The sequence below is a fragment of the Macrosteles quadrilineatus genome, unplaced genomic scaffold (genome assembly GCF_028750875.1).
Source record: "Macrosteles quadrilineatus isolate MER2022 unplaced genomic scaffold, UCM_ALF_1.0 Scaffold_8__2_contigs__length_117827958, whole genome shotgun sequence".
Lineage (NCBI taxonomy): Eukaryota > Metazoa > Arthropoda > Insecta > Hemiptera > Cicadellidae > Macrosteles > Macrosteles quadrilineatus.
The window spans coordinates 32,134,184-32,150,185 of NW_026542601.1; the positions used below are offsets into that span (position 1 = coordinate 32,134,184).

Consider the following 16,002-nt stretch of genomic DNA (forward strand, 5'->3'; position numbering starts at 1 on the left):
TTACTATTATTTTACACTTTGGTAAAAGATTATTTAAAGCTTGTAGTACACACAAGATATAAAATTGAGTTATAAAAAAATCACATTTAGTCAACATTTAGTTTCCACGCCTTTTATCATATTCATGTTCTATTTGTCAATAATATTAAAAATATAAATTCAATTAACTATCAGACTTAATAATTTTAATTTTTTATGGGTTTGTATTTATTGATTTATTGATTTTTTAATTTTGTGCATTGGCTAATATAAAAGAATTATTTATTAACTTAACTATAGGGGACTGTTTCAAGTACTAGAAAAGTACTTTAGTGTTCACGGTGTTGAGTGAATTTGAGAATGTTTATTTTAATATTGGCCATGTACATTTATGTTTAACATCACAAATTTTCAACCAACATTATGGTTTATAAAAAGATATTTCAAAAAATCATAAAGGTACATGCTGAAAAGTAGTACTTGCAACGAGGAAAACGAAAATGAAAAGACTCAAATCCACTTCTCTTGACGTTGGAGGAAATTCTGCCACAAAGAGTCAAGCCATTTACGTAGTCGTTGCGGCTAATTTGGCTCCTTTTAACCGCAAACCTTAATGTCTAAAGAGATCGTTTTTATTCCTTTTCGTCCTGATTGTCATGTCTTGGGACTCGGCGTCTAAATAGCATAACATAGAATTTGTATTTAGTTATTGTCTACTACTTTGGTTCAACTGAATAATTATTCTTTGCGGTAAGTTTTTAATTCATAACGACGTTCGTAGTATCTTCGATGTTTTAAAACCTAATTGTAGTAAACAAAATACTTATTTTATGAGTAAGAAAATCGTGATATACGGAAAATATCAATAATGCAGACCGATGACTTTACAAGCATTGGTGAATGGACGATAATGGATGAATATATTTTTATCGGCCTATAATATTTGAATTCAGATTAATGTAAGAGCTAGGACTATTATGAAATAAAACACCCCCTACAAACCAAAACAACAGCTGACGTATGTTAAGCATATACGAAATATTATTTCATATACATGTGGGAGTATATTATATTGCACTGGATATTCAGCTGTTGAGGTTGGCACCACTGAGGTATAAATCAGACACTTCCGGTACACTGCTTCCGGTCTATTGTTTATGGTGAGACTGGACCGGATGCGATGACCCGTTTCCGGAAAACTCGAAAACGAGGTTTTGGTATATAATAAATAAAGTACATATGTTATATCAATAGTTTGTTTTTCGTTGCATTGTGTTATATTTAATTTTTATAAAATTATTATTTGTAATATTTTTATTTGTAAATCGGTGTTGTAACTGTATCGGTATTTTAGGAAAAAGTAATGTAACTATTTACCAATTAAAAAAATAAAGTTATTAAAGTTAAAGAGATTATTTGCAATTTTTGCCTTGAACCATACCGTAGAAAGGCATTTACTACAGTGGTAGGCCATTCTGTGGGCCGCATAGGCCAAATAGGGTATTCAGCAAAGAGAAATGTCTAGATTCAAAACATGCAACTAAACACACCAATTATAAGGAAGTGTAGCGAAAACATCAAAGATTTTAATTCGAATATGATTTTGTTTTGATTTTTATCTCAGTAAATATAATCTCAAATTTGAAATAGGCCTAATACCTCCGTTAAATTCGATTTTCTTAAATACATGAAGTTACACTACACGAAGTAAGAATGCATGACATCTCAAGTAGAAATGTTTGTTTAGCTTTATAAATTGAGTGTTTAAGTCGTATGAGAAAAAAGGAGAATGTTAGCTTTGTGAATAACAGAAAACAAGACGCGGTTTAAAGTATTCATAGGACCAAGGGATGCCGTTGAACATATGCAACGTTTCTTAGAAAAGGGGGTATGTTTTAGTAACAGTTATGTACTTATGTAGCTATTTTATGTAAAATGATTGTGAAAAATAAATATCATATTTATACACTTCATTAGGTTCTAGCATTATATACCTGACGTGCAAGAATTACCTTAGTTTTTAAACACTTAAAATTGACCATAAAATAGTTATTCAACGCCAAAATTAACATAGTAAGACGTTAAAAATAGGGTTACCGGAATTCTATCCCCGGAAATTTAACCCATAAAAAAATTCCAACTTTATTTTGACTTCCCAGGTTTGGGGTTAGATTTCCGGCTGCGAACTTTTATGACGGATAAATTATTATTTATTTCAATCAACTCACATTTCACGATTTACTGAACAGTTGAAATGAATCAAAATCCCAATAAACCTTACACTGGAATTCCACCCCTGGAAATATACCCCCAGTGGTCAAATCAGAAATGTCCGACACCGGAATCCTACCCCCGGAAATCTACAACCGTGGGCTGCTACACTACTTATAAGCCAAGGGGGTAGTTGATTTTTTAATTGGTAACCTAACCTTACCTATACTGGATATTAAAAGCTAATTATTAACCGAAGAACCGTTGATTTTCATTAACCAATTAATAAAATAAAGTACAACTAACAAGTAGTTGATGCGTGGTTAGATAGATTGCGGGGGATAGATTTCCGGGGGTAGAATTCTGGCGTTGAATATTTCTGATTTGACCACGGGGGGTAGATTTTCGGGGTATGGAAAATGACTTTATAAGCAAAGAATTTCATGTTGATTACATAAATAAAAAATAATTGGTAAATTTCCAGTAGCTGGCTGTTTCTCTACCGTGTATAGGCTCCTCGTAACGTCAAAATGACGTAGGCGTTTTTTCATGGGGGTGAATTTCCGGGGGCAGAATTCCGCTACCCCCGGAAAATGTATGTAATAATCAATGTAACATTAAATAATCTTATTAATTTTGTAAATTGTGTTTTACGTATCTTCTATAAGCACAACCAACCTTTAAGAACTTGAGGGTTGCCTCACTCACCAAAAGTTAAAATTATATTTTCATAATCCGCTTATAACTAACATATTATCCCATAGAGTTATTATTTTTGAAAGAGTTGAATTGTATTATAAAAGCTAAGAATGCATATTTACTATGGGAATAGTATATGTAATTTTTTATAGGTCTAAGCCCCTTATAATGCATCCTAAATGTGGATGTTGACATAAAAGATTTAAGTTTTTTAGTTAAAAATAATATTAAATTTTTCATTGAGCCCCAAAGAGGAAACATTCCTTGGAATAATCTATATCCCACTGAATGTTTATTTAAAGAGTAGGGTTTCCACAGGGAAATTTAACGTGTGAATGTGGGAATTATTAAGAGGTTTGGTTGGTGGAACGGTTGCAAGTACATGTAGCAACGGCAAGTCACTAAATAAATAATTCACGACCAGTGTACTGACAATGAATTGTAGCTTAATCTAACAGTGAAGTAGTATATCAAGTTGTAAAGGATTTGAATTTGAATACACATTTCGGCATCATAGGATACAATAGGTTCATGTGGACGATAATTACTCAACGATTCAACATTCAAGTTCTTTCTTTTAGTCTAAATCATATTGTATGCTCATTAATAATATTAAAATCTATGTTGATTGATTATTTTGAATCAGCTATTTACTTACAATATGGAACCCCTACTATTTAGACTTAACGGTTTTATTATAAGATCAATATAGCCTTCATCTTTTTCATCATACCTTAACTACCAACTTTGGGATGTAATTATTAATCATAATATAAAAGAAACAATCTCTAATACTATTGTTGTAAATGTTTATATCTATTTAGAAACATTTATAAATACTTATAGTGAATACTATGTCATAGTACGTACGAAAATTCAGGATAAATTATGTCCTATCATTATATAATATCAACTACTAACTGTGTCAGTATATAATATATACCTATATTCTTAAGCACAAATTTTAAATATATTTACTCCAACAATGGGTCTCAAAATTAAATTAAAGTAATTCAATTATTCTTCTCTCAGGTTCCTTTTATTAACATTAATTAAATTGCTATTCCCTCTTTTCATTAACGACTAAATAAAAGCTAAATAGAGGTATATCATAAGCTTATTGTGAATAGTTTATCGAATCAATGCATTCCACAAAGTTCGTAATTAAAAAACATCGCATAAATATTTTCGGTCCAATTATTCTTTTGTGTGTATTGAAACCTTTAACTTAAACGATTTTCTTTTAGCGTAACATCTAACTACTGTAACTTAACTTAAATGGATAATTTTTTACTTTCTCATCGATTATACAATTAGAGTTTCTTATTTACAGCTTAATACGTAGGAGAAATGTTTAATGTAAAACAGAGCTGCATAACAATCGATGCTAATATTAATAATAATAATATTGTTAAGAAATATGCGAGTACGTTTTATATTTAGATTCAAGATTTACAATTGATTTACAAAGAATAATTCATATAGTAATGTATTTTAGGTTTAACTAAATAATGTTTTATATCCTTTAATTATCTTTATATATATATATATATATTCTTGATATTATAAAATTAATTTCTACACCATGCGAATTTAAATTAAAACCTTGATAGATTACTATACTAAATAAGACTCAAAATTATTTCCAAAAAGAACACAATCATTTCTGCTATCACAGTTCAGTTACTTATATATTTTATTAAAGATTTAACGTCCAAAATAAACAAGGTGATAGTTACGTCATAAATTAAAATTTTCTGCACAGGAAAACATACAAATACTAAAACAAACCATACATAATATCTGATCAACAGTTGACGTTGGTAAATTATAAAATAGAGTATAAAACAGTTTTACAAATAACCGAAACAGATTGTGTAATGGAATCGAACATATCATTTTGTCAATCTTTATAGAATGACAAATTTATAAATTAATTTATATTTGCAATGCGTACATTCGATAGTAAATGTTAATCAATTAGTGAAAGGAAAATACAAAAACGATGAAAACAAATCAATAATACTTTTAAGGTATAAATTATTAGGCAAGCATACATTTACACATTTAAGTATTGATTAAATATTTTGTACGATCAAAACAAACATGTTAGCCTAAATGATTTAAATAACCATATTAACCAAAATTTTCTTATAGTTTAAAACAATTTTTTCCCAAAATATGAAGTTGCTTTTTTACAGTAATGCATACATGAAGTATACCGGCTTAAAAAAATATGAAAAGTCACACAAAATTTAAAAGTGTACAAGTGATTGAAATGATTTTACTTTCATGCATTTTTCATAATTATATAAAAAAAAAAACAATAAATAATGTTCAAGGCAAAATATTTCTTATAATATTAAATTTAAATATAATACCAATTCATTAACAATTTATTTAAATTTTATCACACATCAAGCTTGGTTGTTTAACATTTAAATATTGTGTTCTAGAAAAATTACAAGCAATAAATCAAATACAAAATGTTTGTAATTAAATATAATATAAAAATGTGTGAAAAACCAAGGGATTGATGCATTAAATTAAATATTATTTTTATTTCGCATTACAACACAACAAGTTAGTCTGAAAGAATTTTGCATATACACTGCAAATAAAATATCTCTATTTTCCAGCAGAGATCAAAATGCAAGTATTTCCTGGGAGTGCAGACTGGGTTAAGGTGGGGGGAGTGCTGTCACCATGGTGATATCGAGTTGAGCTCCGGGGGGGTTAGAGGGGGTTTCAGCCCCCCTTCATAAGTGGTGTTTCGTTTCACATACTTTAACCGTTTTTACATGGCCGAGAGCGAGTAACATATATCCCCATCTCTTTTATACATTTGCACCACCCGTGCTAAATATTTTCTCATTGTCCACAATTTTTGTATCTCCAAATATGTTTTTGTGGGTTGAAAATAATATAACTATTTATAATTACTTTAACATATTACATCACTCTGTTTTTTGCTGTTCGGTCAGGACTAGCATACAACAGTGCAGTCAAACAATTTCTTTTGCTTAATAATTTGGTATTGCTTTTATACGAATATAATATTTTAAATTATTAATTACATTTTTCAAAACAAAAGTGAAAAATTTAAGAAAGTTTTTCTAACGTTTCATATTATATTACTTGCAACGTAATATAATGCACTATATTTAACAAATACATATTTTTAACTACTTTTAAATGTCTCATAATAAAATTGTGCTTATTTAATATTTAAGAGTACTTCAAACAGCATTTCTTTTCTGTTTGTTTCAGCTGTTTGTAGAGTGTAGTCAAAGCAAGGGTAAAAAAGGTTATAACTATTATTATTATAGAAAAATAAGCCAAATATCAACTAAAAATGACTAAATAGTATATATTCTTAATAGGTTAGATAATAAGCTGATAAAAAATAAATATAAATAATTAATGTTATTACAACTTTCTTTTGTAGACATATATTACCCAGGTACTTAAATACCGTATGTTCAAAAAGTCTGGTAACGTCTTAGTATGTTTTTATTTTTGATTTATTAACGCTTTTTTCAACAATTTAATCTACCATTAGTGATATTTTCCCCTCTCTACATTCTAGCTGTGAAGTTATCTAAGTTAAAACACTATCTTAACCAACACGGTAAAATATTCACTTCTGTACGTATAAAAGTTATCAAACTTTGAAGGCTGCTATTTCCAAACGAATCGTCCTTTTTCAGTCGGGTTTGCGGCAATGTGTTTCTCTAATAAAGCCCTTCAACATGAGGTATAATTTGAGCTTATACTTACGTTTGAGATGTTTGAGACTTCCTCCACAGGACGTCCCTCTAAAGCAAAAAAACCCGTTTAAATTACCAAAAAGTCAGTTACATTGAGTACGTTATTCTAAAGTTTCAATGTTCTGAGTTAATTAATAAGAAAAATAAAAAGCGTTGCCAGACTTTTTTAACACCCGGTATTATAAGTCAAGCTGTAAATCATTAACAATCGTTTTAGTGAATAATTGTTAAAGGATAACACAACTCTGTACTTAAGAAGAGATTATACTGATAAGCTTTTAATAAACTCGAAATACTATAAATCAAAACCAAAGAGAATACTAAACCTTCCTTGTTGATTAAGGTTGGTTTTGTACTTCTTGCGCTAGCTCTGTTATCCTAGTTGAATACCTTAAACAAAATTGAAAAAGCTTACATACAACTTACGTTAAAAGTCAAATTTGAATTCAATATTTATTTGTGATGTCATAAACCAATCGATTGTATTGTTTTCGAAATGTGTTTTCTATAATCTTACAATCTTAGCTTAGGCAATGTTAATTCATCAGTCTAGTTCGATGTCGGTATTCAATTGTTATGTTAAGTGAAAACAAATGCTTTAAAAGGTAATGTTGGTTGTTTAATAATCTTATTTCCATTAAATTATTTATTATTATCCAAGCGGAATCCATAATGTTCACTTAAATGTGGTCTGTAGTATATGGAATATTTTTTATGTTTTACTCTCCACCTTTCATAAAGTAGTTCTACTATTACCATGACATACGTGAATTTGGCTCAAACGTGGGAATTGTCAACGGACACATGTTAAATATAAACATTGTAATCCAATAATACTGGGTTTCGGTTAGATTTTACCAGAAAAGCGTTGGTGTTTCCGATACGAAGAGCATTATCTCAATAACTTCTCGGTAGCACATGTTTTGAACTACGATGCAAGGTCCCGTTATATATTAGGATTTAGTGGAGTTACAAGGGTAGACGTAAATCACCCCTAAGACCAAAGACCACCGAAGTAATCTCATATACATGTGTTGGCGTCACTTTCAACATGTTGAAACAATATACATTCAAAATGTGCAGATCTTGCTGCTTTTATTATGTTGTGCTTATTATTAATTAGCCACACTCATTACTTGTATTATTGTGGTAATATATATATGTAAACGTTTATTTGTTCGTTTAGTTTGAAATTTAATTTTTTCTTGATTACATTGGAAACGATATAAAAGATAATATAAATACTCCTACTACGAATGGTTCCTTTTAATTAGTACAAAATGCCTAACAAAACAATCAATAACAATAAACTCAGTTAGAACTGAGGTTAAAGGTAAACATGTTATCTAATTGATTAACATATTTAGAAAATACTGGTACCATTTTTGTTCGTATTTTTGTTTTGAATTTCTGATCGATAAGCAAAATCAAGTTTCTATAGCCGAAATAGCTCAGTTGGGAGAGCGTTAGACTGAAGATCTAAAGGTCCCTGGTTCGATCCCGGGTTTCGGCAATAGTATTTTGCTCAATTTGTGATTATACGAATATTTATTGAAACTAGAGGTCGCCCAGTGGTAGAAAATTCGATAAAAAATAATGTAATGTGCAGACTTTTCTATTTTCAACCCAAGCTGTAAATAAAACACGTGATAATTGTGTACCAGTATGCATTTGTTTTAATTTTCTGTTTATATATCGTTGTTATTTCGTCACCAGCATGGCAACCCATAAGACCCATGTTATTTTTTTTATATTTTAAATTAATTTGTTATGCTTATTTTTGAGCCTATTTTAATTTATAATGGTATTCTGCACATCTACAGGAAAATATCTTTCTAAAAGTATGCGTAGATTTCCCCTGCGATGCACACGAGCTGAGAAAAAAGGTTTTAAAGAAACATGCTTGCCTGTTAATATATAGATAATATTCTCTTGATAGAACAGCTTGCTTTACTTAAGAAAGAATCAATATATTAAAATAGAATTAAGTTAATTTTCATCTACATTCACCATATCGTACAGGGTTGATTTTTATTTGATTCTTACGTATAACGTAATATAACTTATTGTAGTACAAAACCATTTACTGTGTATTTATACTGTTTTGTTACTTTAGTACATTAATAATCTCCCTCCCCGGATCGCGTGCTCCCCCCCTCAATTCTTCTACCCCCTCCCAATCACTAAGTACCCTCTGAACCTGCATTTTTCCGTAATCGTTCTGTAATTTAACAATTTCAGTTACAGCACGCTACAGTCTTGTACATTGTCTGGTGTGTAGAGTTCTATAGTAGGTTACTTATTTTTGGGGGGTTCTTTACATAAATCGTGTTAATATTTAATACTCATTGACAAGGTCGCAATGGTGAATTGTTAGATCATATCGGTCTATAGAATACTTTTGTGAGTTTTTAAACTAACGTAAATTTGAACTTTTTTATATTTCAGTGAGTTTTATTACCAAAGGGTTTAAAGAAATATAGGTCCAGCGGCAGTTTCGTACCCCAAGAATTATTTCTTCTTGCTCACTTATATGTTTTAAGCTAGTTTTCTGTAAATCGGTTGACGTTGAAAAAATAACGTATGCAATTTAACTGTACTGGGCACTGTACGTTATTCCACCGTTAAATATAATCAATACGATCCAAAGGAAAATTTCATTTAGTATTTCCTTCAGTTAGTTTTTGTAAATTTGTAATGATTTTTCAACTAGTACAGTAATTTACTGTCCTAGTTTGTTTCATTGCTAGCTATTTAAATTGTAGCTGATAATTGATAATTTACTGATAATTACACTTACCATACAATGCCAATGTAAACACAAACACCATACTCAATTATATATGGGGGTTAGTATTTAAATGTAATAAAATCTATAAATTAAATACTGTAGTACTAGAAACAATAACAACCTAAATATAAACAAAATCTTATTTAATTCAAACTAACTTGTTTAAAAGATTGTAGCGACAAAGATTTGTATGCCAGAATATCATGGTAATTTTTTTCAGGCACAAATACATAATGCGACGAATATTAAAAACGCCAATGGCACATTTTGGTTGTATTCCAATCAGGCGCACAAGTCCCAAAGAAATATAATATTTTTCAAAACAAATCTGAATGAAACGACTGAAATATTTCCAAAACAATTATTTAGTTTTCTTCACCATAGTTAACACTTTCCATACTGCAACTTGGGTTTACTAATTTTTTTAGCTTCGAGCTATTTATGAACTGATATAACTCAGAAAGTAATACTTTTCGTCAGTCAATGTAATGAATTACTTCTCTGTATTTAATAGGATTGCAATTCCTAACGTTGTATTCTTGTTTAAATAATACCTCTTCTTCTTACGTACAACTTTGTATTTCCATACAATGGTTGTATTGCGGACGTACACGTTCATACTATACTATTGGACTCGTCTATTTAGAGTAATATTTATAAAACTATTAAATTTACCGAAGATTTAATTCATTTCTGTCCTATCCTAGTTGTTACGAATTAACTGACAAAAATTATGAGTAATCAGTGAAATTAGGTAATTACATTATGTTATTTGAACCATTTTAACTAACATCTTCTTTAGTCAAAAGACAACACACAACTCACAAACTCTTGTTAACATTTTCTCTTTAAAATTAATACACACGTGTGGTTAATAAGCATTCTAATACAAATATTATTATTTGAAAACAGCTGGCGATATAAAACCAGTAAGTTAAACCAATTCAGCATATATAACACTAGTATTATAAAATAAACAATAAATTATTGAAATAAAGTACGTAATGCATTACGAGTATATTATAAATTAGTTATATATTTTTTTATGTTAAAAAGTGTAATTTAAAAACATGTTAATTTAACCTTATTTCGAGGTAAACTGCTTAAAATATTCGTCACATTCACGAACGCAAGTTATTCAGATGAGTGGTGAGTTTGGTAGTTTTGCAGACAGGAAATGACGTCATAAAGATGACTTCCGGTGTAAAATATTGCGGTGTAAAAAGTTATGTCACTTCAGCCATTTTATTATTTACTCCCCACTTGGGTGGAAACTTTTTACATGAACAATGCAGATAGTGTTAACTATTTTAATCACCTTCATTTTACACAATGTATGCTTAAACTTTTTTTTATATTTGGAAAAACAAATTATACTCAGTTGGTGTTTGTAATCTAAATTCAATAAAAAAATATTTGTTAAAAATGTTAGACTGTTAGTTTAATTAAAATTTGTGTTTTTTAAAGATTAACATATTTTGAGAATTTGCATACAATACAATGAATACATAATTTTAGTATACCTCATTTTAAGAGTTATAAATTTCCATTATTTTTCTTTGAATGAGGTTTTTTTTATTATCGTGTTGAAATTTTAATTTTAAGTAAATATTGATATCCAACATAATTCTAGGTAATAAAAAAATATCCTTTATAATACGTTATTCATTACGCGGTGGTATTTCAAAACCATATTTTTTGTGTGTAACTTAACCCTTTTTGGACCTGTTGTAAAAGGCTTATCTTTTCCAATTACAGTAAATATATTTCAAATTCACAAGTATATAAACTGTCACATTTGGCCATAACTATCTTAACTTTGTGAAGTGTGTGTTAACAAAGACCCTTGTGTACCAACAGCCGAAATAGCTCAGTTGGGAGAGCGTTAGACTGAAGATCTAAAGGTCCCTGGTTCGATCCCGGGTTTCGGCAATCACATTTTACCCACCTAAGTAAAGGATGTGGCAATCCAAATTACCAATTTGGTGAAAGTGCTCTGGCTAACTGACTAACTAAGCATGCTAACTATCGAAGACTCAACCGTTGGGTTATCATGTCGTTTTTTTGGTCACGACATTTTACCCACCTAAGTAAAGGATGTGGCAATCCAAATTACCAATTTGGTGAAAGTGCTCTGGCTAACTGACTAACTAAGCATGCTAACTATCGAAGACTCAACCGTTGGGTTATCATGTCGTTTTTTTGGTCACGACATTTTACCCACCTAAGTAAAGGATGTGGCAATCCAAATTACCAATTTGGTGAAAGTGCTCTGGCTAACTGACTAACTAAGCATGCTAACTATCGAAGACTCAACCGTTGGGTTATCATGTCGTTTTTTTGGTCACGATTAAAACCTTTTTTCATTAGAGAAGAACAAAACAAAAGCCACATTGTAGGCAGTCAATATTAAACAAAATCAAAAGAAAAAAATGGTTAGTAATTATGTATTATAAACGCATATGCACCTAATTTATGTCATAAACGGTCATAGTAGTTAATTTTCACTTTACCATAAGTTTTAGTAAACTATAGCAACAAAACACCTTTAATATGTGCTAAATCGAATTTCGTTTAAATTTAAACAGTAGCTTAAGAAATTTAGACATTTAATATTTTACGAAATTAAATATAAGTAATTCAATAAATATAAATGGTTATAACACTTATAATTTGTATTAACATTGGTACCTAGTACATATAGTTGGTAGAGATATAGATATTTATACTTCTCTTTGTACGAAGTAAACGCAAAAGATACTGAACCGAATGAACTTAAAATTTACACCAAATACAGTCATACCTCCGAGGATTTTTTAAAACTATTCCCATTACGATATTTACCTAGGGCTCTGTCTCGTGGCCTTTTAATTTCGGCAGTAAGGCTTTTAAAAATAGAAATTTGTTGGTACCCATGGCAACAATTGGGGAACTCGTAATGTTAAAATTTACACATTTCAATGTTAACCCGCATAATCGACATTCACTTGATTTTAAAATCTAACACAGCTGGTTTATACCATTTAAATAATAATCTATTGTTTTCAAGTAAATATTTCAATGTTTTATGATATAAGTAAAATTACAAGTTGCTGTATCAGCTTTGGCCCTAGTTTTATAATAAGTTTTCGAGAATTATTTTTGACATATTTTATTATTATTAGTACAAATAGTAGTAATGTATTTTCTAATAAAATTCTGGCACACAAAGTAAGGATATCTTTTGAACATAAAATCTTACATTTTCAGTATTTTCATAGGGCATCAGCACCACTTATACAGTATATCGTCCCAGATAGCTTTAATGTTCACAAGTTAACAGAAACACTTTTATCTAAATTAGTTGTACAGTTGAATATAGTTTTGAAATTAAATAGTGGATATGTAAATATCCCATACAGCATTTTTTTCATCTAAATATTCGGCTCTATTAGTGTTTCATTGTATGAGCTGTCCACACTACACCTTTTATGCACTATAGTGTTTTGTGATTGGTTATTATTTACATGTTGTATCATGACTTGACTGCCATACAGTGCATATTTTTTTACTGCTACCCTCTGTAGTGTATTCCAACTTAGGTTGGGCGTTTGTGTAATGTTAGTTGTAATGTGTTAGTTAGGTTTTTTTCACCTGAAGACGGGATCAGATTCCAGATCCCGAAACGTTGTGTATTGTTTTTTACTATCTTGATGGAAAATGTCCGCAATAAACCTTTGAACAACCTCAATATTCTCTTCACATTCTCGTCCCATTATAGCACGGGTAGAGCAGATAGTGCTGAATATAAAAACAATAAACAAATCATTTTTAACCATCGCAAGACTTTTTTTCTAGCAAAATGTATTCAGTTCATTTGTATTTTACTTCTTGGTCAATAATGTCCAGAGATATAAAAAGTAGCTTAGGAAAGTACTAGGTCAGCAGAGGTCGTAAAACATTATGGCCTATCAAACAATACACGATGGAGTTGAATACGTCCATAACACCCGCGTAAAAATTGTATAAACTAAATTGGCAGTGGAGGAAAACAAACATACAGTGCATACATTACATTAATTAACAGAAACTAGTAGGTAAGTATTGACAATTTTAATGAATTATATTTTTTTTCTTGATGTAGACAAAATAATTTTGTTCAATATTTGTGTTGTGGTGCTAAAGTAACTTTTTTACAATTACTACAAAGGAATAATGTAGGTGGGTACGAAGTATACGCGCTGGATTAAGGACATCGGCTATAAAATGTGTCGTAAATTATTTCTGATTAATTGATAAGCATTTTTCCTGATTTGTACAATTTATTTTAATGAATATATTGTTTGTGTTTGTTCTACTGTGCGGTTCATTAAATATAAAAATTCTTGAATCAAAACTTTGGGGCAATAAAATTTGAAAATAAAATAAAATGTGATACATGTTGAACCTATCTGTCTTTAAATGGTATCAACTGTTGACTGATAAAAAAATTGCTAACTTGTAAAGGCAAATAGTATAGCTTTTTTCATTTTGAGATTCAGTCAACCTTATTAAATGGAGCAGTATGCAAAATATAGATCTTCAAAATGGCTTATTCCAATCCTGACTTTATAACCGAAACTCGTGTTGAAAAGAGTCACTCTAGATCTTAATGGTGAAATATATTATTTCATTAATGCATGTAGCACATTTATCAACGTTCATTTCACATTTGCAATTACGATTTAATAGTTGTTAATGTCTCATTTAAAACTCATACACTCACAGTTGTCAATCCTTTTGCAACCACCAATTACGTCATAATAGTTTTTTACATCAGTTGATACAGTTAGACGAAATTTATCCAATAGTTGTTAAGTGTTTTCGTGCACACATTTGGTAATCCTTTTAAAATATCTAGCCGTTGGTAAATCACAAGCAAAAGGAATCATTCGTTATATTTTGTTATATTTTCGTGTTTAAATCGTAAGTATATAAGTCTGACGAAACTTATGAAGTGCAACAAAATCCTGACTGCACTGCATTAACTGTGTAAACCAACTTTTACAACAGAATCTTAACAGAGTGTCCATTAATGGCGTTGGTGGTTTGTTGTTGTAACAGCCATTTACATCTGACAACCTGCATCGCATTATTTGTAAGAACCAATTGTTCCAACCCACAACAGTTGCAACGAATAACGGCACAATGTAACTGTTACATCTTTGCCACAACAAGACGCAATGTGTTACATTTCAAAAGAGTACTTTAATGTATTGTATGCATTGCATGTAACTGCCCAGGTCAATCGTATAGCTGTATTAGGTAACTGTTACAACTAATGAAGAGCTACATAACAGTATACAATATCCTGGTAAAGCCAATGTGACAACGGAAAATCTTATGTTATTTGTCTGGGTAGCCGGTTATAGCGCTCGACTTCAGAACTGAAGGTCGTTGATCAGATTCCAGGCAAGATATAGTGTTTGGACACAGAAATAATTTTCCATTGGAGGAACATTTAATGATACTATTTAACAAATTAACAACAAAGTTCAACGCTAAGCAACAAGATAAGTTTGGACCGTTAACTTTTAAAATTTAAAACAGCGTTTTGTAATTGTGTAAAAGATATTGTGCTGTTGCGCCTAAGAAGCTGTGCCGCGATACAGAATAAATTACTTGTTACAGTAAAGTTGTCGCCCTGAATCATGTTGCATTGTGAAAGTTTAAGGGTCACGACTTTGATTGCTTTAATTTAGCGATGAGTAACTAGTCCTAAGTGTTATAAGCTGTATTATGGGCAGCTTTCAAAAATTATCACAACACATTTTCGAGTAAAATGATACTGCCGAAACCCGGGATCGAACCAGGGACCTTTAGATCTTCAGTCTAACGCTCTCCCAACTGAGCTATTTCGGCCTTATGGCAATTGTGTTCTATACATTTTAAATTTTTACCAGCATAGACTAATATAAAATGGTTTGTTCGAAAATAAATTCTACGAATATAACATTCTACATGATTTTGATTTATATTACCCATTTTCCTATACCTATTTCACTTTCAGAAAAAAATTACACAGTATAAACTTAGAGTGAGTTTGATTTTTCTTTACGGCGATACCGGTGATATTTTAACAGTGTAATCAAATAACGCGTTTATGGTTTAAAACCATAGTGTTTTGGATCTGCCTGGAATCGAACCCGCACCGAAGTCCAAGCCGATAACCACTAACTATTAGGTAAGCAACTTTTCATTGCCTTGGAATAACTTTCTTCTTCTTGCAAGCTTTCACATTAATACATTCACACAAAATTATTTAAATCTGTAGGTTTATGGGAAAAAAAAACGTAAAAACCAACTAAACTGAATTTCGTTTGTGTTTTGGAATTTTCACACTCCTAAAAACTCAACAACAATGGCAAACTCCAACATTGAACTAGTTAACATATTGAAATGCTGCACTTTCTAAACTATCTCTAGGCGACTTTTGAAAGTTATGCATTTCAATTTCCTTTTACAAACTGGCAATATTTCAGGCTGGCCACGGAAACCGGAAGCGTGTGACGAGGGAAATGACGTCATAAGGTA

The 16,002-nt window shown here is 30.4% G+C and overlaps 1 protein-coding gene and 3 non-coding genes across 6 annotated transcripts in view; 3 read left to right on the forward strand and 1 right to left on the reverse strand.

Annotated features, from left to right (window-relative positions):
• LOC128999870 (inactive rhomboid protein 1-like) overlaps positions 1-16,002 on the forward strand; it is a 301,906-nt gene that overhangs the window by 124,748 nt on the left and 161,156 nt on the right. The window lies entirely within an intron of this gene.
• On the forward strand, positions 8,100-8,172 carry Trnaf-gaa (transfer RNA phenylalanine (anticodon GAA)). Its single transcript has one exon. It is a non-coding gene; the product is annotated as a tRNA-Phe (tRNA).
• Positions 11,310-11,382, forward strand: Trnaf-gaa (transfer RNA phenylalanine (anticodon GAA)). The gene has a single exon. It is a non-coding gene; the product is annotated as a tRNA-Phe (tRNA).
• Positions 15,258-15,330, reverse strand: Trnaf-gaa (transfer RNA phenylalanine (anticodon GAA)). The gene has a single exon. It is a non-coding gene; the product is annotated as a tRNA-Phe (tRNA).